Source organism: Oncorhynchus nerka, linkage group LG9b, assembly GCF_034236695.1.
Source record: "Oncorhynchus nerka isolate Pitt River linkage group LG9b, Oner_Uvic_2.0, whole genome shotgun sequence".
Lineage (NCBI taxonomy): Eukaryota > Metazoa > Chordata > Actinopteri > Salmoniformes > Salmonidae > Oncorhynchus > Oncorhynchus nerka.
In genome coordinates this window covers 5,517,909-5,541,158 of record NC_088424.1, presented here as the reverse complement: position 1 = coordinate 5,541,158, position 23,250 = coordinate 5,517,909, and the positions used below count along the sequence as shown (strand labels likewise).

At 40.3% G+C, this 23,250-nt stretch overlaps 18 non-coding genes across 18 annotated transcripts; all 18 read left to right on the top strand.

The window, feature by feature from the left end:
* The first annotated feature begins 875 nt into the window (after positions 1-875).
* On the top strand, positions 876-948 carry trnav-aac (transfer RNA valine (anticodon AAC)). The gene has a single exon. It is a non-coding gene; the product is annotated as a tRNA-Val (tRNA).
* Positions 949-2,081: 1,133 nt separating this feature from the next.
* On the top strand, positions 2,082-2,154 carry trnav-cac (transfer RNA valine (anticodon CAC)). The gene has a single exon. It is a non-coding gene; the product is annotated as a tRNA-Val (tRNA).
* Positions 2,155-3,292: 1,138 nt separating this feature from the next.
* Positions 3,293-3,365, top strand: trnav-cac (transfer RNA valine (anticodon CAC)). Its single transcript has one exon. It is a non-coding gene; the product is annotated as a tRNA-Val (tRNA).
* Positions 3,366-5,711: 2,346 nt separating this feature from the next.
* trnav-cac (transfer RNA valine (anticodon CAC)) lies at positions 5,712-5,784 on the top strand. The gene has a single exon. It is a non-coding gene; the product is annotated as a tRNA-Val (tRNA).
* A 1,133-nt stretch (positions 5,785-6,917) lies between these two features.
* trnav-cac (transfer RNA valine (anticodon CAC)) lies at positions 6,918-6,990 on the top strand. The gene has a single exon. It is a non-coding gene; the product is annotated as a tRNA-Val (tRNA).
* Positions 6,991-8,128: 1,138 nt separating this feature from the next.
* On the top strand, positions 8,129-8,201 carry trnav-cac (transfer RNA valine (anticodon CAC)). Its single transcript has one exon. It is a non-coding gene; the product is annotated as a tRNA-Val (tRNA).
* Positions 8,202-9,336: 1,135 nt separating this feature from the next.
* trnav-aac (transfer RNA valine (anticodon AAC)) lies at positions 9,337-9,409 on the top strand. The gene has a single exon. It is a non-coding gene; the product is annotated as a tRNA-Val (tRNA).
* A 1,135-nt stretch (positions 9,410-10,544) lies between these two features.
* trnav-aac (transfer RNA valine (anticodon AAC)) lies at positions 10,545-10,617 on the top strand. The gene has a single exon. It is a non-coding gene; the product is annotated as a tRNA-Val (tRNA).
* Positions 10,618-11,750: 1,133 nt separating this feature from the next.
* Positions 11,751-11,823, top strand: trnav-aac (transfer RNA valine (anticodon AAC)). Its single transcript has one exon. It is a non-coding gene; the product is annotated as a tRNA-Val (tRNA).
* Positions 11,824-12,959: 1,136 nt separating this feature from the next.
* Positions 12,960-13,032, top strand: trnav-aac (transfer RNA valine (anticodon AAC)). The gene has a single exon. It is a non-coding gene; the product is annotated as a tRNA-Val (tRNA).
* Positions 13,033-14,169: 1,137 nt separating this feature from the next.
* trnav-aac (transfer RNA valine (anticodon AAC)) lies at positions 14,170-14,242 on the top strand. The gene has a single exon. It is a non-coding gene; the product is annotated as a tRNA-Val (tRNA).
* A 1,136-nt stretch (positions 14,243-15,378) lies between these two features.
* trnav-aac (transfer RNA valine (anticodon AAC)) lies at positions 15,379-15,451 on the top strand. The gene has a single exon. It is a non-coding gene; the product is annotated as a tRNA-Val (tRNA).
* A 1,136-nt stretch (positions 15,452-16,587) lies between these two features.
* Positions 16,588-16,660, top strand: trnav-aac (transfer RNA valine (anticodon AAC)). Its single transcript has one exon. It is a non-coding gene; the product is annotated as a tRNA-Val (tRNA).
* A 1,137-nt stretch (positions 16,661-17,797) lies between these two features.
* On the top strand, positions 17,798-17,870 carry trnav-aac (transfer RNA valine (anticodon AAC)). The gene has a single exon. It is a non-coding gene; the product is annotated as a tRNA-Val (tRNA).
* A 1,138-nt stretch (positions 17,871-19,008) lies between these two features.
* On the top strand, positions 19,009-19,081 carry trnav-aac (transfer RNA valine (anticodon AAC)). The gene has a single exon. It is a non-coding gene; the product is annotated as a tRNA-Val (tRNA).
* A 1,138-nt stretch (positions 19,082-20,219) lies between these two features.
* trnav-aac (transfer RNA valine (anticodon AAC)) lies at positions 20,220-20,292 on the top strand. The gene has a single exon. It is a non-coding gene; the product is annotated as a tRNA-Val (tRNA).
* A 1,138-nt stretch (positions 20,293-21,430) lies between these two features.
* Positions 21,431-21,503, top strand: trnav-aac (transfer RNA valine (anticodon AAC)). The gene has a single exon. It is a non-coding gene; the product is annotated as a tRNA-Val (tRNA).
* A 1,137-nt stretch (positions 21,504-22,640) lies between these two features.
* trnav-aac (transfer RNA valine (anticodon AAC)) lies at positions 22,641-22,713 on the top strand. Its single transcript has one exon. It is a non-coding gene; the product is annotated as a tRNA-Val (tRNA).
* The last annotated feature ends 537 nt before the right edge of the window (positions 22,714-23,250 follow it).

Sequence of the window (23,250 nt, the reverse complement as noted above, 5' to 3'; positions counted from 1 at the left end):
ATCCCCTGTGGGGAACATGAAGGGTGGAAAAATGATTGGAACCATTTTCCTGTTTGACCGCTAGTTTTTAATGGGTATTATGGCTCTTTCTGTGGTACTCACTTTGGGATATTATGTGAGGTAGACTTGTGGGCATTCCTAATATTTTCCACGACTTCCTCTTTTTGTATTGTAGTTTCAGTAGTGTAGTGGTTATCACGTTCGCCTCACACGCGAAAGGTCATATTCAATATTTCCCAATGCCCAGAGGCTAGCATTTGGTTTGAAACAGTTGTGGTTTATCTAAACCTTGCTGTCTACCTCTCCGACCTGTGGATCAATGTTGCCGTTTTTGGGGGACCTCCACCGTGCGATCTGTATGAATGTGAACAGACTGACAGCTTCTCTGAGCCAGGCAAATTCATTTATCAGGGTCATTGTAATGGATATATCCAAAGAAATGGCAATATAATCCAAGGTAAAACAAACAAAAATGTAGATCGTTTTCTGTCATTTCAGCTGCTTGATGTGATTGTGTGAATAGATTTAGTTGGCTGGCTAGCAAAGGAAAAGAAGCTAGCCTGCATAGGTACAGTGCATTCGGAAAGTTTTCAGGCCCCTTACTTTTTCCACATTTTGTTACGTTACAGACTTATACTAAAATGGATGAAATAAAATAAAATCTATCTACACACAATACCCCATAATGACAAAGCGATAACATATAGTTTTTATTAATAAAACAAATATTTTAAAAATACCTCATAATTCCCGGCTTCTCAAGCCTTATTGCTTAATTAATGGACTAAGTAATTTCTGATTTTCAATAGGTTCTGAGAGCGATAAATGCCCCACCCAGCCAAAGTCAGCCACACCCTTAGTATTCCACTCATTAGGTTTCCGTAGTGTAGTGGTTATCACGTTCGCCTAACACGCGAAAGGTCCCCGGTTCGAAACCGGGCGGAAACAATTTTAACAAATTGGACAGTAAGCCTATTCACTTAGGGCTCGGTCCCAATTTCGAATTCATGCTTTTCCTTCGCACTTCTCAGTATTTGGTATTCAGACTTACCTTTTTAGTCGCGTAACACTCTGCATGTGTGGCTAGCTTGGGCGCTCTGAATACATTCCTGCTACGTGTGGTCTGAGGTCCATAATGATTCAAATAGTTTACCACTCCAGGGTAAGCCGACAAGAAACACAGCCCTTATTTTAAGTGTTTTTAAAATCCCCTGTGGGGAACATGAAGGGTGGAAAAATGATTGGAACCATTTTCCTGTTTGACCGCTAGTTTTTAATGGGTATTATGGCTCTTTCTGTGGTACTCACTTTGGGATATTATGTGAGGTAGACTTGTGGGCATTCCTAATATTTTCCACGACTTCCTCTTTTTGTATTGTAGTTTCAGTAGTGTAGTGGTTATCACGTTCGCCTCACACGCGAAAGGTCATATTCAATATTTCCCAATGCCCAGAGGCTAGCATTTGGTTTGAAACAGTTGTGGTTTATCTAAACCTTGCTGTCTACCTCTCCGACCTGTGGATCAATGTTGCCGTTTTTGGGGGACCTCCACCGTGCGATCTGTATGAATGTGAACAGACTGACAGCTTCTCTGAGCCAGGCAAATTCATTTATCAGTGTCATTGTAATGGATATATCCAAAGAAATGGCAATATAATCCAAGGTAAAACAAACAAAAATGTAGATCATTTTTCTGTCATTTCAGCTGCTTGATGTGATTGTGTGATAGATTTAGTTGGCTGGCTAGCAAAGGAAAAGAAGCTAGCCTGCATAGGTACAGTGCATTCGGAAAGTTTTCAGGCCCCTTACTTTTTCCACATTTTGTTACGTTACAGACTTATACTAAAATGGATGAAATAAAATAAAATCTATCTACACACAATACCCCATAATGACAAAGCGATAACATATAGTTTTTATTAATAAAACAAATATTCTAAAAATACCTCATAATTCCCGGCTTCTCAAGCCTTATTGCTTAATTAATGGACTAAGTAATTTCTGATTTTCAATAGGTTCTGAGAGCGATAAATGCCCCACCCAGCCAAAGTCAGCCACACCCTTAGTATTCCACTCATTAGGTTTCCGTAGTGTAGTGGTTATCACGTTCGCCTCACACGCGAAAGGTCCCCGGTTCGAAACCGGGCGGAAACACATTTTAACAAATTGGACAGTCAGTCTAATCACTTAGGGCTCGGTCCCAATTTCGGAATTCATGCTTTTCCTTCGCACTTCTCAGTATTTGGTATTCAGACTTACCTTTTTTCGTCGCGTAAAACACTCTGCATGTGTGGCTAGCTTGGGCGCTCTGAATACATTCCTGCTACGTGTGGTCTGAGGTCCATAATGATTCAAATAGTTTACCACTCCAGGGTAAGCCGACAAGAAACACAGCCCTTATTTTAAGTGTTTTTAAAATCCCCTGTGGGGAACATGAAGGGTGGAAAAATGATTGGAACCATTTTCCTGTATGACCGCTAGTTTTTAATGGGTATTATGGCTATTTCTGTGGTACTCACTTTGGGATATTATGTGAGGTAGACTTTTGGGCATTCCTAATATTTTCGACGACTTCCTCTTTTTGTATTGTAGTTTCAGTAGTGTAGTGGTTATCACGTTCGCTCACACGCGAAAGGTCATATTCAATATTTCCCAATGCCCAGAGGCTAGCATTTGGTTTGAAACAGTTGTGGTTTATCTAAACCTTGCTGTCTACCTCTCCGACCTGTGGATCAATGTTGTCGTTTTTTTGGGTACCTCCACCGTGTGATCTGTATGAATGTCAACAGACTGACAGCTTCTCTGAGCCAGGCAAATTCCTTTATCAGGGTCATTGTAATGGATATATCCAAAGAAATGGCAATATAATCCAAGGTAAAACAAACAAAAATGTAGATTGTTTTCTGTCATTTCAGCTGCTTGATGTGATTGTGTGAATAGATTTAGTTGGCTGGCTAGCAAAGGAAAAGAAGCTAGCCTGCATAGGTACAGTGCATTCGGAAAGTTTTCAGGCCCCTTACTTTTTCCACATTTTGTTACGTTACAGACTTATACTAAAATGGATGAAATAAAATAAAATCTATCTACACACAATACCCCATAATGACAAAGCGATAACATATCGTTTTTATTAATAAAACAAATATTTTAAAAATACCTCATAATTCCCGGCTTCTCAAGCCTTATTGCTTAATTAATGGACTAAGTAATTTCTGATTTTCAATAGGTTCTGAGAGCGATAAATGCCCCACCCAGCCAAAGTCAGCCACACCCTTAGTATTCCACTCATCAGGTTTCCGTAGTGTAGTGGTTATCACGTTCGCCTCACACGCGAAAGGTCCCCGGTTCGAAACCGGGCGGAAACACATTTTAACAAATTGGACAGTAAGCCTATTCACTTAGGGCTCGGTCCCAATTTCGAATTCATGCTTTTCCTTCGCACTTCTCAGTATTTGGTATTCAGACTTACCTTTTTTCGTCGCGTAAAACACTCTGCATGTGTGGCTAGCTTGGGCGCTCTGAATACATTCCTGCTACGTGTGGTCTGAGGTCCATAATGATTCAAATAGTTTACCACTCCAGGGTAAGCCGACAAGAAACACAGCCCTTATTTCAAGTGTTTTTAAAATCCCCTGTGGGGAACATGAAGGGTGGAAAAATGATTGGAACCATTTTCCTGTATGACCGCTAGTTTTTAATGGGTATTATGGCTCTTTCTGTGGTACTCACTTTGGGATATTATGTGAGGTAGACTTTTGGGCATTCCTAATATTTTCGACGACTTCCTCTTTTTGTATTGTAGTTTCAGTAGTGTAGTGGTTATCACATTCGCCTCACACGCGAAAGGTCATATTCAATATTTCCCAATGCCCAGAGGCTAGCATTTGGTTTGAAACAGTTGTGGTTTATCTAAACCTTGCTGTCTACCTCTCCGACCTGTGGATCAATGTTGCCGTTTTTGGGGGACCTCCACCGTGCGATCTGTATGAATGTGAACAGACTGACAGCTTCTCTGAGCCAGGCAAATTCATTTATCAGTGTCATTGTAATGGATATATCCAAAGAAATGGCAATATAATCCAAGGTAAAACAAACAAAAATGTAGATCATTTTTCTGTCATTTCAGCTGCTTGATGTGATTGTGTGAATAGATTTAGTTGGCTGGCTAGCAAAGGAAAAGAAGCTAGCCTGCATAGGTACAGTGCATTCGGAAAGTTTTCAGGCCCCTTACTTTTTCCACATTTTGTTACGTTACAGACTTATACTAAAATGGATGAAATAAAATAAAATCTATCTACACACAATACCCCATAATGACAAAGCGATAACATATAGTTTTTATTAATAAAACAAATATTTTAAAAATACCTCATAATTCCCGGCTTCTCAAGCCTTATTGCTTAATTAATGGACTAAGTAATTTCTGATTTTCAATAGGTTCTGAGAGCGATAAATGCCCCACCCAGCCAAAGTCAGCCACACCCTTAGTATTCCACTCATTAGGTTTCCGTAGTGTAGTGGTTATCACGTTCGCCTACACGCGAAAGGTCCCCGGTTCGAAACCGGGCGGAAACACATTTTAACAAATTGGACAGTAAGCCTATTCACTTAGGGCTCGGTCCCAATTTCGAATTCATGCTTTTCCTTCGCACTTCTCAGTATTTGGTATTCAGACTTACCTTTTTTAGTCGCGTAACGCACTCTGCATGTGTGGCTAGCTTGGGCGCTCTGAATACATTCCTGCTACGTGTGGTCTGAGGTCCATAATGATTCAAATAGTTTACCACTCCAGGGTAAGCCGACAAGAAACACAGCCCTTATTTTAAGTGTTTTTAAAATCCCCTGTGGGGAACATGAAGGGTGGAAAAATGATTGGAACCATTTTCCTGTTTGACCGCTAGTTTTTAATGGGTATTATGGCTCTTTCTGTGGTACTCACTTTGGGATATTATGTGAGGTAGACTTGTGGGCATTCCTAATATTTTCCACGACTTCCTCTTTTTGTATTGTAGTTTCAGTAGTGTAGTGGTTATCACGTTCGCCTCACACGCGAAAGGTCATATTCAATATTTCCCAATGCCCAGAGGCTAGCATTTGGTTTGAAACAGTTGTGGTTTATCTAAACCTTGCTGTCTACCTCTCCGACCTGTGGATCAATGTTGCCGTTTTTGGGGGACCTCCACCGTGCGATCTGTATGAATGTGAACAGACTGACAGCTTCTCTGAGCCAGGCAAATTCATTTATCAGTGTCATTGTAATGGATATATCCAAAGAAATGGCAATATAATCCAAGGTAAAACAAACAAAAATGTAGATCGTTTTCTGTCATTTCAGCTGCTTGATGTGATTGTGTGATAGATTTAGTTGGCTGGCTAGCAAAGGAAAAGAAGCTAGCCTGCATAGGTACAGTGCATTCGGAAAGTTTTCAGGCCCCTTACTTTTTCCACATTTTGTTACGTTACAGACTTATACTAAAATGGATGAAATAAAATAAAATCTATCTACACACAATACCCCATAATGACAAAGCGATAACATATAGTTTTTATTAATAAAACAAATATTTTAAAAATACCTCATAATTCCCGGCTTCTCAAGCCTTATTGCTTAATTAATGGACTAAGTAATTTCTGATTTTCAATAGGTTCTGAGAGCGATAAATGCCCCACCCAGCCAAAGTCAGCCACACCCTTAGTATTCCACTCATTAGGTTTCCGTAGTGTAGTGGTTATCACGTTCGCCTCACACGCGAAAGGTCCCCGGTTCGAGACCGGGCGGAAACAATTTTTAACAAATTGGACAGTAAGCCTATTCACTTAGGGCTCGGTCCCAATTTCGAATTCATGCTTTTCCTTCGCACTTCTCAGTATTTGGTATTCAGACTTACCTTTTTAGTCGCGTAACGCACTCTGCATGTGTGGCTAGCTTGGGCGCTCTGAATACATTCCTGCTACGTGTGGTCTGAGGTCCATAATGATTCAAATAGTTTACCACTCCAGGGTAAGCCGACAAGAAACACAGCCCTTATTTTAAGTGTTTTTAAAATCCCCTGTGGGGAACATGAAGGGTGGAAAAATGATTGGAACCATTTTCCTGTTGACCGCTAGTTTTTAATGGGTATTATGGCTCTTTCTGTGGTACTCACTTTGGGATATTATGTGAGGTAGACTTGTGGGCATTCCTAATATTTTCCACGACTTCCTCTTTTTGTATTGTAGTTTCAGTAGTGTAGGGGTTATCACGTTCGCCTCACACGCGAAAGGTCATATTCAATATTTCCCAATGCCCAGAGGCTAGCATTTGGTTTGAAACAGTTGTGGTTTATCTAAACCTTGCTGTCTACCTCTCCGACCTGTGGATCAATGTTGCCGTTTTTGGGGGACCTCCACCGTGCGATCTGTATGAATGTGAACAGACTGACAGCTTCTCTGAGCCAGGCAAATTCATTTATCAGTGTCATTGTAATGGATATATCCAAAGAAATGGCAATATAATCCAAGGTAAAACAAACAAAAATGTAGATCGTTTTCTGTCATTTCAGCTGCTTGATGTGATTGTGTGAATAGATTTAGTTGGCTGGCTAGCACCCAAAGAAGCTAGCCTGCATAGGTACAGTGCATTCGGAAAGTTTTCAGGCCCCTTACTTTTTCCACATTTTGTTACGTTACAGACTTATACTAAAATGGATGAAATAAAATAAAATCTATCTACACACAATACCCCATAATGACAAAGCGATAACATATAGTTTTTATTAATAAAACAAATATTTTAAAAATACCTCATAATTCCCGGCTTCTCAAGCCTTATTGCTTAATTAATGGACTAAGTAATTTCTGATTTTCAATAGGTTCTGAGAGCGATAAATGCCCCACCCAGCCAAAGTCAGCCACACCCTTAGTATTCCACTCATTAGGTTTCCGTAGTGTAGTGGTTATCACGTTCGCCTCACACGCGAAAGGTCCCCGGTTCGAGACCGGGCGGAAACACATTTTAACAAATTGGACAGTAAGCCTATTCACTTAGGGCTCGGTCCCAATTTCGAATTCATGCTTTTCCTTCGCACTTCTCAGTATTTGGTATTCAGACTTACCTTTTTTAGTCGCGTAATGCACTCTGCATGTGTGGCTAGCTTGGGCGCTCTGAATACATTCCTGCTACGTGTGGTCTGAGGTCCATAATGATTCAAATAGTTTACCACTCCAGGGTAAGCCGACAAGAAACACAGCCCTTATTTTAAGTGTTTTTAAAATCCCCTGTGGGGAACATGAAGGGTGGAAAAATGATTGGAACCATTTTCCTGTTTGACCGCTAGTTTTTAATGGGTATTATGGCTCTTTCTGTGGTACTCAATTTGGGATATTATGTGAGGTAGACTTGTGGGCATTCCTAATATTTTCCACGACTTCCTCTTTTTTGTATTGTAGTTTCAGTAGTGTAGTGGTTATCACGTTCGACTCACACGCGAAAGGTCATATTCAATATTTCCCAATGCCCAGAGGCTAGCATTTGGTTTGAAACAGTTGTGGTTTATCTAAACCTTGCTGTCTACCTCTCCGACCTGTGGATCAATGTTGCCGTTTTTGGGGGACCTCCACCGTGCGATCTGTATGAATGTGAACAGACTGACAGCTTCTCTGAGCCAGGCAAATTCATTTATCAGTGTCATTGTAATGGATATATCCAAAGAAATGGCAATATAATCCAAGGTAAAACAAACAAAAATGTAGATCATTTTCTGTCATTTCAGCTGCTTGATGTGATTGTGTGAATAGATTTAGTTGGCTGGCTAGCAAAGGAAAAGAAGCTAGCCTGCATAGGTACAGTGCATTCGGAAAGTTTTCAGGCCCCTTACTTTTTCCACATTTTGTTACGTTACAGACTTATACTAAAATGGATGAAATAAAATAAAATCTATCTACACACAATACCCCATAATGACAAAGCGATAACATATAGTTTTTATTAATAAAACAAATATTTTAAAAATACCTCATAATTCCCGGCTTCTCAAGCCTTATTGCTTAATTAATGGACTAAGTAATTTCTGATTTTCAATAGGTTCTGAGAGCGATAAATGCCCCACCCAGCCAAAGTCAGCCACACCCTTAGTATTCCACTCATCAGGTTTCCGTAGTGTAGTGGTTATCACGTTCGCCTCACACGCGAAAGGTCCCCGGTTCGAGACCGGGCGGAAACAATTTTAACAAATTGGACAGTAAGCCTATTCACTTAGGGCTCGGTCCCAATTTCGAATTCATGCTTTTCCTTCGCACTTCTCAGTATTTGGTATTCAGACTTACCTTTTTTAGTCGCGTAATGCACTCTGCATGTGTGGCTAGCTTGGGCGCTCTGAATACATTCCTGCTACGTGTGGTCTGAGGTCCATAATGATTCAAATAGTTTACCACTCCAGGGTAAGCCGACAAGAAACACAGCCCTTATTTTAAGTGTTTTTAAAATCCCCTGTGGGGAACATGAAGGGTGGAAAAATGATTGGAACCATTTTCCTGTATGACCGCTAGTTTTTAATGGGTATTATGGCTCTTTCTGTGGTACTCAATTTGGGATATTATGTGAGGTAGACTTGTGGGCATTCCTAATATTTTCCACGACTTCCTCTTTTTGTATTGTAGTTTCAGTAGTGTAGTGGTTATCACGTTCGCCTCACACGCGAAAGGTCATATTCAATATTTCCCAATGCCCAGAGGCTAGCATTTGGTTTGAAACAGTTGTGGTTTATCTAAACCTTGCTGTCTACCTCTCCGACCTGTGGATCAATGTTGCCGTTTTTGGGGACCTCCACCGTGCGATCTGTATGAATGTGAACAGACTGACAGCTTCTCTGAGCCAGGCAAATTCATTTATCAGTGTCATTGTAATGGATATATCCAAAGCAATGGCAATATAATCCAAGGTAAAACAAACAAAAATGTAGATCATTTTCTGTCATTTCAGCTGCTTAATGTGATTGTGTGAATGATTTAGTTGGCTGGCTAGCAAAGGAAAAGAAGCTAGCCTGCATAGGTACAGTGCATTCGGAAAGTTTTCAGACCCCTTACTTTTTTCCACATTTTGTTACATTACAGACTTATACTAAAATGGATGAAATAAAATAAAATCTATCTACACACAATACCCCATAATGACAAAGCGATAACATATAGTTTTTATTAATAAAACAAATATTTTAAAAATACCTCATAATTCCCGGCTTCTCAAGCCTTATTGCTTAATTAATGGACTAAGTCATTTCTGATTTTCAATAGGTTCTGAGAGCGATAAATGCCCCACCCAGCCAAAGTCAGCTACACCCTTAGTATTCCACTCATCAGGTTTCCGTAGTGTAGTGGTTATCACGTTCGCCTAACACGCGAAAGGTCCCCGGTTCGAGACCGGGCGGAAACAATTTTTAACAAATTGGACAGTAAGCCTATTCACTTAGGGCTCGGTCCCAATTTCGGAATTCATGCTTTTCCTTCGCACTTCTCAGTATTTGGTATTCAGACTTACCTTTTTTAGTCGCGTAATGCACTCTGCATGTGTGGCTAGCTTGGGCGCTCTGAATACATTCCTGCTACGTGTGGTCTGAGGTCCATAATGATTCAAATAGTTTACCACTCCAGGGTAAGCCGACAAGAAACACAGCCCTTATTTTAAGTGTTTTTAAAATCCCCTGTGGGGAACATGAAGGGTGGAAAAATGATTGGAACCATTTTCCTGTTTGACCGCTAGTTTTTAATGGGTATTATGGCTCTTTCTGTGGTACTCACTTTGGGATATTATGTGAGGTAGACTTGTGGGCATTCCTAATATTTTCCACGACTTCCTCTTTTTGTATTGTAGTTTCAGTAGTGTAGGGTTATCACGTTCGACTCACACGCGAAAGGTCATATTCAATATTTCCCAATGCCCAGAGGCTAGCATTTGGTTTGAAACAGTTGTGGTTTATCTAAACCTTGCTGTCTACCTCTCCGACCTGTGGATCAATGTTGCCGTTTTTGGGGGACCTCCACCGTGCGATCTGTATGAATGTGAACAGACTGACAGCTTCTCTGAGCCAGGCAAATTCATTTATCAGTGTCATTGTAATGGATATATCCAAAGAAATGGCAATATAATCCAAGGTAAAACAAACAAAAATGTAGATCATTTTCTGTCATTTCAGCTGCTTGATGTGATTGTGTGAATGATTTAGTTGGCTGGCTAGCAAAGGAAAAGAAGCTAGCCTGCATAGATAGAGTGCATTCGGAAAGTTTTCAGGCCCCTTACTTTTTCCACATTTTGTTACGTTACAGACTTATACTAAATGGATGAAATAAAATAAAATCTATCTACACACAATACCCCATAATGACAAAGCGATAACATATCGTTTTTATTAATAAAACAAATATTTTAAAAATACCTCATAATTCCCGGCTTCTCAAGCCTTATTGCTTAATTAATGGACTAAGTCATTTCTGATTTTCAATAGGTTCTGAGAGCGATAAATGCCCCACCCAGCCAAAGTCAGCTACACCCTTAGTATTCCACTCATCAGGTTTCCGTAGTGTAGTGGTTATCACGTTCGCCTAACACGCGAAAGGTCCCCGGTTCGAGACCGGGCGGAAACAATTTTTAACAAATTGGACAGTAAGCCTATTCACTTAGGGCTCGGTCCCAATTTCGAATTCATGCTTTTCCTTCGCACTTCTCAGTATTTGGTATTCAGACTTACCTTTTTTGTCGCGTAACGCACTCTGCATGTGTGGCTAGCTTGGGCGCTCTGAATACATTCCTGCTACGTGTGGTCTGAGGTCCATAATGATTCAAATAGTTTACCACTCCAGGGTAAGCCGACAAGAAACACAGCCCTTATTTTAAGTGTTTTTAAAATCCCCTGTGGGGAACATGAAGGGTGGAAAAATGATTGGAACCATTTTCCTGTATGACCGCTAGTTTTTAATGGGTATTATGTCTCTTTCTGTGGTACTCAATTTGGGATATTATGTGAGGTAGACTTGTGGGCATTCCTAATATTTTCCACGACTTCCTCTTTTTGTATTGTAGTTTCAGTAGTGTAGTGGTTATCACGTTCGACTCACACGCGAAAGGTCATATTCAATATTTCCCAATGCCCAGAGACTAGCATTTGGTTTGAAACAGTTGTGGTTTATCTAAACCTTGCTGTCTACCTCTCCGACCTGTGGATCAATGTTGCCGTTTTTGGGGACCTCCACCGTGCGATCTGTATGAATGTGAACAGACTGACAGCTTCTCTGAGCCAGGCAAATTCATTTATCAGTGTCATTGTAATGGATATATCCAAAGAAATGGCAATATAATCCAAGGTAAAACAAACAAAAATGTAGATCATTTTCTGTCATTTCAGCTGCTTGATGTGATTGTGTGAATGATTTAGTTGGCTGGCTAGCAAAGGAAAAGAAGCTAGCCTGCATAGATAGAGTGCATTCGGAAAGTTTTCAGGCCCCTTACTTTTTCCACATTTTGTTACGTTACAGACTTATACTAAATGGATGAAATAAAATAAAATCTATCTACACACAATACCCCATAATGACAAAGCGATAACATATCGTTTTTATTAATAAAACAAATATTTTAAAAATATCTCATAATTCCCGGCTTCTCAAGCCTTATTGCTTAATTAATGGACTAAGTCATTTCTGATTTTCAATAGGTTCTGAGAGCGATAAATGCCCCACCCAGCCAAAGTCAGCTACACCCTTAGTATTCCACTCATCAGGTTTCCGTAGTGTAGTGGTTATCACGTTCGCCTAACACGCGAAAGGTCCCCAGTTCGAGACCGGGCGGAAACAATTTTTAACAAATTGGACAGTAAGCCTATTCACTTAGGGCTCGGTTCCCAATTTCGGAATTCATGCTTTTCCTTCGCACTTCTCAGTATTTGGTATTCAGACTTACCTTTTTAGTCGCGTAATGCACTCTGCATGTGTGGCTAGCTTGGGCGCTCTGAATACATTCCTGCTACGTGTGGTCTGAGGTCCATAATGATTCAAATAGTTTACCACTCCAGGGTAAGCCGACAAGAAACACAGCCCTTATTTTAAGTGTTTTTAAAATCCCCTGTGGGGAACATGAAGGGTGGAAAAATGATTGGAACCATTTTCCTGTATGACCGCTAGTTTTTAATGGGTATTATGGCTCTTTCTGTGGTACTCAATTTGGGATATTATGTGAGGTAGACTTGTGGGCATTCCTAATATTTTCCACGACTTCCTCTTTTTGTATTGTAGTTTCAGTAGTGTAGGGGTTATCACGTTCGACTCACACGCGAAAGGTCATATTCAATATTTCCCAATGCCCAGAGGCTAGCATTTGGTTTGAAACAGTTGTGGTTTATCTAAACCTTGCTGTCTACCTCTCCGACCTGTGGATCAATGTTGCCGTTTTTGGGGGACCTCCACCGTGCGATCTGTATGAATGTGAACAGACTGACAGCTTCTCTGAGCCAGGCAAATTCATTTATCAGTGTCATTGTAATGGATATATCCAAAGAAATGGCAATATAATCCAAGGTAAAACAAACAAAAATGTAGATCATTTTCTGTCATTTCAGCTGCTTGATGTGATTGTGTGAATGATTTAGTTGGCTGGCTAGCAAAGGAAAAGAAGCTAGCCTGCATAGATAGAGTGCATTCGGAAAGTTTTCAGGCCCCTTACTTTTTCCACATTTTGTTACGTTACAGACTTATACTAAATGGATGAAATAAAATAAAATCTATCTACACACAATACCCCATAATGACAAAGCGATAACATATCGTTTTTATTAATAAAACAAATATTTTAAAAATACCTCATAATTCCCGGCTTCTCAAGCCTTATTGCTTAATTAATGGACTAAGTCATTTCTGATTTTCAATAGGTTCTGAGAGCGATAAATGCCCCACCCAGCCAAAGTCAGCTACACCCTTAGTATTCCACTCATCAGGTTTCCGTAGTGTAGCGGTTATCACGTTCGCCTAACACGCGAAAGGTCCCCGGTTCGAGACCGGGCGGAAACAATTTTTAACAAATTGGACAGTAAGCCTATTCACTTAGGGCTCGGTTCCAATTTCGGAATTCATGCTTTTCCTTCGCACTTCTCAGTATTTGGTATTCAGACTTACCTTTTTTAGTCGCGTAATGCACTCTGCATGTGTGGCTAGCTTGGGCGCTCTGAATACATTCCTGCTACGTGTGGTCTGAGGTCCATAATGATTCAAATAGTTTACCACTCCAGGGTAAGCCGACAAGAAACACAGCCCTTATTTTAAGTGTTTTTAAAATCCCCTGTGGGGAACATGAAGGGTGGAAAAATGATTGGAACCATTTTCCTGTATGACCGCTAGTTTTTAATGGGTATTATGGCTCTTTCTGTGGTACTCAATTTGGGATATTATGTGAGGTAGACTTGTGGGCATTCCTAATATTTTCCACGACTTCCTCTTTTTGTATTGTAGTTTCAGTAGTGTAGGGGTTATCACGTTCGACTCACACGCGAAAGGTCATATTCAATATTTCCCAATGCCCAGAGGCTAGCATTTGGTTTGAAACAGTTGTGGTTTATCTAAACCTTGCTGTCTACCTCTCCGACCTGTGGATCAATGTTGCCGTTTTTGGGGGACCTCCACCGTGCGATCTGTATGAATGTGAACAGACTGACAGCTTCTCTGAGCCAGGCAAATTCATTTATCAGTGTCATTGTAATGGATATATCCAAAGAAATGGCAATATAATCCAAGGTAAAACACACAAAAATGTAGATCATTTTCTGTCATTTCAGCTGCTTGATGTGATTGTGTGAATGATTTAGTTGGCTGGCTAGCAAAGGAAAAGAAGCTAGCCTGCATAGATAGAGTGCATTCGGAAAGTTTTCAGGCCCCTTACTTTTTCCACATTTTGTTACGTTACAGACTTATACTACAATGGATGAAATAAAATAAAATCTATCTACACACAATACCCCATAATGACAAAGCGATAACATATCGTTTTTATTAATAAAACAAATATTTTAAAAATATCTCATAATTCCCGGCTTCTCAAGCCTTATTGCTTAATTAATGGACTAAGTCATTTCTGATTTTCAATAGGTTCTGAGAGCGATAAATGCCCCACCCAGCCAAAGTCAGCTACACCCTTAGTATTCCACTCATCAGGTTTCCGTAGTGTAGTGGTTATCACGTTCGCGTAACACGCGAAAGGTCCCCAGTTCGAGACCGGGCGGAAACAATTTTTAACAAATTGGACAGTAAGCCTATTCACTTAGGGCTCGGTTCTAATTTCGGAATTCATGCTTTTCCTTCGCACTTCTCAGTATTTGGTATTCAGACGTACCTTTTTTAGTCGCGTAATGCACTCTGCATGTGTGGCTAGCTTGGGCGCTCTGAATACATTCCTGCTACGTGTGGTCTGAGGTCCATAATGATTCAAATAGTTTACCACTCCAGGGTAAGCCGACAAGAAACACAGCCCTTATTTTAAGTGTTTTTAAAATCCCCTGTGGGGAACATGAAGGGTGGAAAAATGATTGGAACCATTTTCCTGTATGACCGCTAGTTTTTAATGGGTATTATGGCTCTTTCTGTGGTACTCAATTTGGGATATTATGTGAGGTAGACTTGTGGGCATTCCTAATATTTTCCACGACTTCCTCTTTTTGTATTGTAGTTTCAGTAGTGTAGGGGTTATCACGTTCGACTCACACGCGAAAGGTCATATTCAATATTTCCCAATGCCCAGAGGCTAGCATTTGGTTTGAAACAGTTGTGGTTTATCTAAACCTTGCTGTCTACCTCTCCGACCTGTGGATCAATGTTGCCGTTTTTGGGGACCTCCACCGTGCGATCTGTATGAATGTGAACAGACTGACAGCTTCTCTGAGCCAGGCAAATTCATTTATCAGTGTCATTGTAATGGATATATCCAAAGAAATGGCAATATAATCCAAGGTAAAACAAACAAAAATGTAGATCATTTTCTGTCATTTCAGCTGCTTGATGTGATTGTGTGAATGATTTAGTTGGCTGGCTAGCAAAGGAAAAGAAGCTAGCCTGCATAGATAGAGTGCATTCGGAAAGTTTTCAGGCCCCTTACTTTTTCCACATTTTGTTACGTTACAGACTTATACTACAATGGATGAAATAAAATAAAATCTATCTACACACAATACCCCATAATGACAAAGCGATAACATATCGTTTTTATTAATAAAACAAATATTTTAAAAATACCTCATAATTCCCGGCTTCTCAAGCCTTATTGCTTAATTAATGGACTAAGTCATTTCTGATTTTCAATAGGTTCTGAGAGCGATAAATGCCCCACCCAGCCAAAGTCAGCTACACCCTTAGTATTCCACTCATCAGGTTTCCGTAGTGTAGTGGTTATCACGTTCGCCTAACACGCGAAAGGTCCCCGGTTCGAGACCGGGCGGAAACAATTTTTAACAAATTGGACAGTAAGCCTATTCACTTAGGGCTCGGTTCCAATTTCGAATTCATGCTTTTCCTTCGCACTTCTCAGTATTTGGTATTCAGACTTACCTTTTTTAGTCGCGTAATGCACTCTGCATGTGTGGCTAGCTTGGGCGCTCTGAATACATTCCTGCTACGTGTGGTCTGAGGTCCATAATGATTCAAATAGTTTACCACTCCAGGGTAAGCCGACAAGAAACACAGCCCTTATTTTAAGTGTTTTTAAAATCCCCTGTGGGGAACATGAAGGGTGGAAAAATGATTGGAACCATTTTCCTGTATGACCGCTAGTTTTTAATGGGTATTATGGCTCTTTCTGTGGTACTCAATTTGGGATATTATGTGAGGTAGACTTGTGGGCATTCCTAATATTTTCCACGACTTCCTCTTTTTGTATTGTAGTTTCAGTAGTGTAGGGGTTATCACGTTCGACTCACACGCGAAAGGTCATATTCAATATTTCCCAATGCCCAGAGGCTAGCATTTGGTTTGAAACAGTTGTGGTTTATCTAAACCTTGCTGTCTACCTCTCCGACCTGTGGATCAATGTTGCCGTTTTTGGGGGACCTCCACCGTGCGATCTGTATGAATGTGAACAGACTGACAGCTTCTCTGAGCCAGGCAAATTCATTTATCAGTGTCATTGTAATGGATATATCCAAAGAAATGGCAATATAATCCAAGGTAAAACACACAAAAATGTAGATCATTTTCTGTCATTTCAGCTGCTTGATGTGATTGTGTGAATGATTTAGTTGGCTGGCTAGCAAAGGAAAAGAAGCTAGCCTGCATAGATAGAGTGCATTCGGAAAGTTTTCAGGCCCCTTACTTTTTCCACATTTTGTTACGTTACAGACTTATACTACAATGGATGAAATAAAATAAAATCTATCTACACACAATACCCCATAATGACAAAGCGATAACATATCGTTTTTATTAATAAAACAAATATTTTAAAAATATCTCATAATTCCCGGCTTCTCAAGCCTTATTGCTTAATTAATGGACTAAGTCATTTCTGATTTTCAATAGGTTCTGAGAGCGATAAATGCCCCACCCAGCCAAAGTCAGCTACACCCTTAGTATTCCACTCATCAGGTTTCCGTAGTGTAGTGGTTATCACGTTCGCCTAACACGCGAAAGGTCCCCGGTTCGAGACCGGGCGGAAACAATTTTTAACAAATTGGACAGTAAGCCTATTCACTTAGGGCTCGGTTCCAATTTCGGAATTCATGCTTTTCCTTCGCACTTCTCAGTATTTGGTATTCAGACGTACCTTTTTTAGTCGCGTAATGCACTCTGCATGTGTGGCTAGCTTGGGCGCTCTGAATACATTCCTGCTACGTGTGGTCTGAGGTCCATAATGATTCAAATAGTTTACCACTCCAGGGTAAGCCGACAAGAAACACAGCCCTTATTTTAAGTGTTTTTAAAATCCCCTGTGGGGAACATGAAGGGTGGAAAAATGATTGGAACCATTTTCCTGTATGACCGCTAGTTTTTAATGGGTATTATTGCTCTTTCTGTGGTACTCAATTTGGGATATTATGTGAGGTAGACTTGTGGGCATTCCTAATATTTTCCACGACTTCCTCTTTTTGTATTGTAGTTTCAGTAGTGTAGGGGTTATCACGTTCGACTCACACGCGAAAGGTCATATTCAATATTTCCCAATGCCCAGAGGCTAGCATTTGGTTTGAAACAGTTGTGGTTTATCTAAACCTTGCTGTCTACCTCTCCGACCTGTGGATCAATGTTGCCGTTTTTGGGGGACCTCCACCGTGCGATCTGTATGAATGTGAACAGACTGACAGCTTCTCTGAGCCAGGCAAATTCATTTATCAGTGTCATTGTAATGGATATATCCAAAGAAATGGCAATATAATCCAAGGTAAAACAAACAAAAATGTAGATCATTTTCTGTCATTTCAGCTGCTTGATGTGATTGTGTGAATGATTTAGTTGGCTGGCTAGCAAAGGAAAAGAAGCTAGCCTGCATAGATAGAGTGCATTCGGAAAGTTTTCAGGCCCCTTACTTTTTCCACATTTTGTTACGTTACAGACTTATACTACAATGGATGAAATAAAATAAAATCTATCTACACACAATACCCCATAATGACAAAGCGATAACATATCGTTTTTATTAATAAAACAAATATTTTAAAAATACCTCATAATTCCCGGCTTCTCAAGCCTTATTGCTTAATTAATGGACTAAGTCATTTCTGATTTTCAATAGGTTCTGAGAGCGATAAATGCCCCACCCAGCCAAAGTCAGCTACACCCTTAGTATTCCACTCATCAGGTTTCCGTAGTGTAGCGGTTATCACGTTCGCTTAACACGCGAAAGGTCCCCGGCTCGAGACCGGGCGGAAACAATTTTTAACAAATTGGACAGTAAGCCTATTCACTTAGGGCTCGGTTCCAATTTCGGAATTCATGCTTTTCCTTCGCACTTCTCAGTATTTGGTATTCAGACGTACCTTTTTTAGTCGCGTAATGCACTCTGCATGTGCGGCTAGCTTGGGCGCTCTGAATACATTCCTGCTACGTGTGGTCTGAGGTCCATAATGATTCAAATAGTTTACCACTCCAGGGTAAGCCGACAAGAAACACAGCCCTTATTTTAAGTGTTTTTAAAATCCCCTGTGGGGAACATGAAGGGTGGAAAAATGATTGGAACCATTTTCCTGTATGACCGCTAGTTTTTAATGGGTATTATGGCTCTTTCTGTGGTACTCAATTTGGGATATTATGTGAGGTAGACTTGTGGGCATTCCTAATATTTTCCACGACTTCCTCTTTTTGTATTGTAGTTTCAGTAGTGTAGGGGTTATCACGTTCGACTCACACGCGAAAGGTCATATTCAATATTTCCCAATGCCCAGAGGCTAGCATTTGGTTTGAAACAGTTGTGGTTTATCTAAACCTTGCTGTCTACCTCTCCGACCTGTGGATCAATGTTGCCGTTTTTGGGGGACCTCCACCGTGCGATCTGTATGAATGTGAACAGACTGACAGCTTCTCTGAGCCAGGCAAATTCATTTATCAGTGTCATTGTAATGGATATATCCAAAGCAATGGCAATATAATCCAAGGTAAAACAAACAAAAATGTAGATAATTTTCTGTCATTTCAGCTGCTTGATGTGATTGTGTGAATGATTTAGTTGGCTGGCTAGCAAAGGAAAAGAAGCTAGCCTGCATAGGTAGAGTGCATTCGGAAAGTTTTCAGGCCCCTTACTTTTTCCACATTTTGTTACGTTACAGACTTATACTAAAATGGATGAAATAAAAATAAAATCTATCTACACACAATACCCCATAATGACAAAGCGATAACATATAGTTTTTATTAATAAAACAAATATTTTAAAAATACCTCATAATTCCCGGCTTCTCATGCCTTATTGCTTAATTAATGGACTAAGTCATTTCTGATTTTCAATAGGTTCTGAGAGCGATAAATGCCCCACCCAGCCAAAGTCAGCTACACCCTTAGTATTCCACTCATCAGGTTTCCGTAGTGTAGTGGTTATCACGTTCGCTTAACACGCGAAAGGTCCCCGGCTCGAGACCGGGCGGAAACAATTTTTAACAAATTGGACAGTAAAGCCTATTCACTTAGGGCTCGGTTCCAATTTCGGAATTCATGCTTTTCCTTCGCACTTCTCAGTATTTGGTATTCAGACGTACCTTTTTTAGTCGCGTAATGCACTCTGCATGTATGGCTAGCTTGGGCGCTCTGAATACATTCCTGCTACGTGTGGTCTGAGGTCCATAATGATTCAAATAGTTTACCACTCCAGGGTAAGCCGACAAGAAACACAGCCCTTATTTTAAGTGTTTTTAAAATCCCCTGTGGGGAACATGAAGGGTGGAAAAATGATTGGAACCATTTTCCTGTATGACCGCTAGTTTTTAATGGGTATTATGGCTCTTTCTGTGGTACTCAATTTGGGATATTATGTGAGGTAGACTTGTGGGCATTCCTAATATTTTCCACGACTTCCTCTTTTTGTATTGTAGTTTCAGTAGTGTAGGGGTTATCACGTTCGCCTCACACGCGAAAGGTCATATTCAATATTTCCCAATGCCCAGAGGCTAGCATTTGGTTTGAAACAGTTGTGGTTTATCTAAACCTTGCTGTCTACCTCTCCGACCTGTGGATCAATGTTGCCGTTTTTGGGGGACCTCCACCGTGCGATCTGTATGAATGTGAACAGACTGACAGCTTCTCTGAGCCAGGCAAATTCATTTATCAGTGTCATTGTAATGGATATATCCAAAGCAATGGCAATATAATCCAAGGTAAAACAAACAAAAATGTAGATCATTTTCTGTCATTTCAGCTGCTTGATGTGATTGTGTGAATGATTTAGTTGGCTGGCTAGCAAAGGAAAAGAAGCTAGCCTGCATAGGTAGAGTGCATTCGGAAAGTTTTCAGGTCCCTTACTTTTTCCACATTTTGTTACGTTACAGACTTATACTAAAATGGATGAAATAAAATAAAATCTATCTAAACACAATACCCCATAATGACAAAGCGATAACATATCGTTTTTATTAATAAAACAAATATTTTAAAAATACCTCATAATTCCCGGCTTCTCAAGCCTTATTGCTTAATTAATGGACTAAGTAATTTCTGATTTTCAATAGGTTCTGAGAGCGATAAATGCCCCACCCAGCCAAAGTCAGCTACACCGTTAGTATTCCACTCAACAGGTTTCCATAGTGTAGTGGTTATCACGTTCGCCTAACACGCGAAAGGTCCCCGGTTCGAGACCGGGCGGAAGCAATTTTTAACAAATTGGACAGTAAGCCTATTCACTTAGGGCTCGGTTCCAATTTCGGAATTCATGCTTTTCCTTCGCACTTCTCAGTATTTGGTATTCAGACGTACCTTTTTTAGTCGCGTAATGCACTCTGCATGTGTGGCTAGCTTGGGCGCTCTGAATACATTCCTGCTACGTGTGGTCTGAGGTCCATAATGATTCAAATAGTTTACCACTCCAGGGTAAGCCGACAAGAAACACAGCCCTTATTTTAAGTGTTTTTAAAATCCCCTGTGGGGAACATGAAGGGTGGAAAAATGATTGGAACCATTTTCCTGTATGACCGCTAGTTTTTAATGGGTATTATGGCTCTTTCTGTGGTACTCAATTTGGGATATTATGTGAGGTAGACTTGTGGGCATTCCTAATATTTTCCACGACTTCCTCTTTTTGTATTGTAGTTTCAGTAGTGTAGGGGTTATCACGTTCGACTCACACGCGAAAGGTCATATTCAATATTTCCCAATGCCCAGAGGCTAGCATTTGGTTTGAAACAGTTGTGGTTTATCTAAACCTTGCTGTCTACCTCTCCGACCTGTGGATCAATGTTGCCGTTTTTGGGGGACCTCCACCGTGCGATCTGTATGAATGTGAACAGACTGACAGCTTCTCTGAGCCAGGCAAATTCATTTATCAGTGTCATTGTAATGGATATATCCAAAGCAATGGCAATATAATCCAAGGTAAAACAAACAAAAATGTAGATCATTTTCTGTCATTTCAGCTGCTTGATGTGATTGTGTGAATGATTTAGTTGGCTGGCTAGCAAAGGAAAAGAAGCTAGCCTGCATAGGTAGAGTGCATTCGGAAAGTTTTCAGGCCCCTTACTTTTTCCACATTTTGTTACGTTACAGACTTATACTAAAATGGATGAAATAAAAATAAAATCTATCTACACACAATACCCCATAATGACAAAGCGATAACATATAGTTTTTATTAATAAAACAAATATTTTAAAAATACCTCATAATTCCCGGCTTCTCAAGCCTTATTGCTTAATTAATGGACTAAGTAATTTCTGATTTTCAATAGGTTCTGAGAGCGATAAATGCCCCACCCAGCCAAAGTCAGCTACACCCTTAGTATTCCACTCATCAGGTTTCCGTAGTGTAGTGTTTATCACGTTCGCCTAACACGCGAAAGGTCCCCGGTTCCAGACCGGGCGGAAACTATTTTTAACAAATTGGACAGTAAGCCTATTCACTTAGGGCTCGGTTCCAATTTCGGAATTCATGCTTTTCCTTCGCACTTCTCAGTATTTGGTATTCAGACGTACCTTTTTTAGTCGCGTAATGCACTCTGCATGTGTGGCTAGCTTGGGCGCTCTGAATACATTCCTGCTACGTGTGGTCTGAGGTCCATAATGATTCAAATAGTTTACCACTCCAGGGTAAGCCGACAAGAAACACAGCCCTTATTTTAAGTGTTTTTTAAATCCCCTGTGGGGAACATGAAGGGTGGAAAAATGATTGGAACCATTTTCCTGTATGACCGCTAGTTTTTAATGGGTATTATGGCTCTTTCTGTGGTACTCAATTTGGGATATTATGTGAGGTAGACTTGTGGGCATTCCTAATATTTTCCACGACTTCCTCTTTTTGTATTGTAGTTTCAGTAGTGTAGGGGTTATCACGTTCGACTCACACGCGAAAGGTCATATTCAATATTTCCCAATGCCCAGAGGCTAGCATTTGGTTTGAAACAGTTGTGGTTTATCTAAACCTTGCTGTCTACCTCTCCGACCTGTGGATCAATGTTGCCGTTTTTGGGGGACCTCCACCGTGCGATCTGTATGAATGTGAACAGACTGACAGCTTCTCTGAGCCAGGCAAATTCATTTATCAGTGTCATTGTAATGGATATATCCAAAGCAATGGCAATATAATCCAAGGTAAAACAAACAAAAATGTAGATCATTTTCTGTCATTTCAGCTGCTTGATGTGATTGTGTGAATGATTTAGTTGGCTGGCTAGCAAAGGAAAAGAAGCTAGCCTGCATAGGTAGAGTGCATTCGGAAAGTTTTCAGGTCCCTTACTTTTTCCACATTTTGTTACGTTACAGACTTATACTAAAATGGATGAAATAAAATAAAATCTATCTACACACAATACCCCATAATGACAAAGCGATAACATATCGTTTTTATTAATAAAACAAATATTTTAAAGATACCTCATAATTCCCGGCTTCTCAAGCCTTATTGCTTAATTAATGGACTAAGTCATTTCTGATTTTCAATAGGTTCTGAGAGCGATAAATGCCCCACCCAGCCAAAGTCAGCTACACCCTTAGTATTCCACTCATCAGGTTTCCGTAGTGTAGTGGTTATCACATTCGCCTAACACGCGAAAGGTCCCCGGTTCGAGACCGGGCGGAAACAATTTTTAACAAATTGGACAGTAAGCCTATTCACTTAGGGCTCGGTTCCAATTTCGGAATTCATGCTTTTCCTTCGCACTTCTCAGTATTTGGTATTCAGACGTACCTTTTTTAGTCGCGTAATGCACTCTGCATGTGTGGCTAGCTTGGGCGCTCTGAATACATTCCTGCTACGTGTGGTCTGAGGTCCATAATGATTCAAATAGTTTACCACTCCAGGGTAAGCCGACAACAAACACAGCCCTTATTTTAAGTGTTTTTTAAATCCCCTGTGGGGAACATGAAGGGTGGAAAAATGATTGGAACCATTTTCCTGTATGACCGCTAGTTTTTAATGGGTATTATGGCTCTTTCTGTGGTACTCAATTTGGGATATTATGTGAGGTAGACTTGTGGGCATTCCTAATATTTTCCACGACTTCCTCTTTTTGTATTGTAGTTTCAGTAGGGTAGGGGTTATCACGTTCGACTCACACGCGAAAGGTCATATTCAATATTTCCCAATGCCCAGAGGCTAGCATTTGGTTTGAAACAGTTG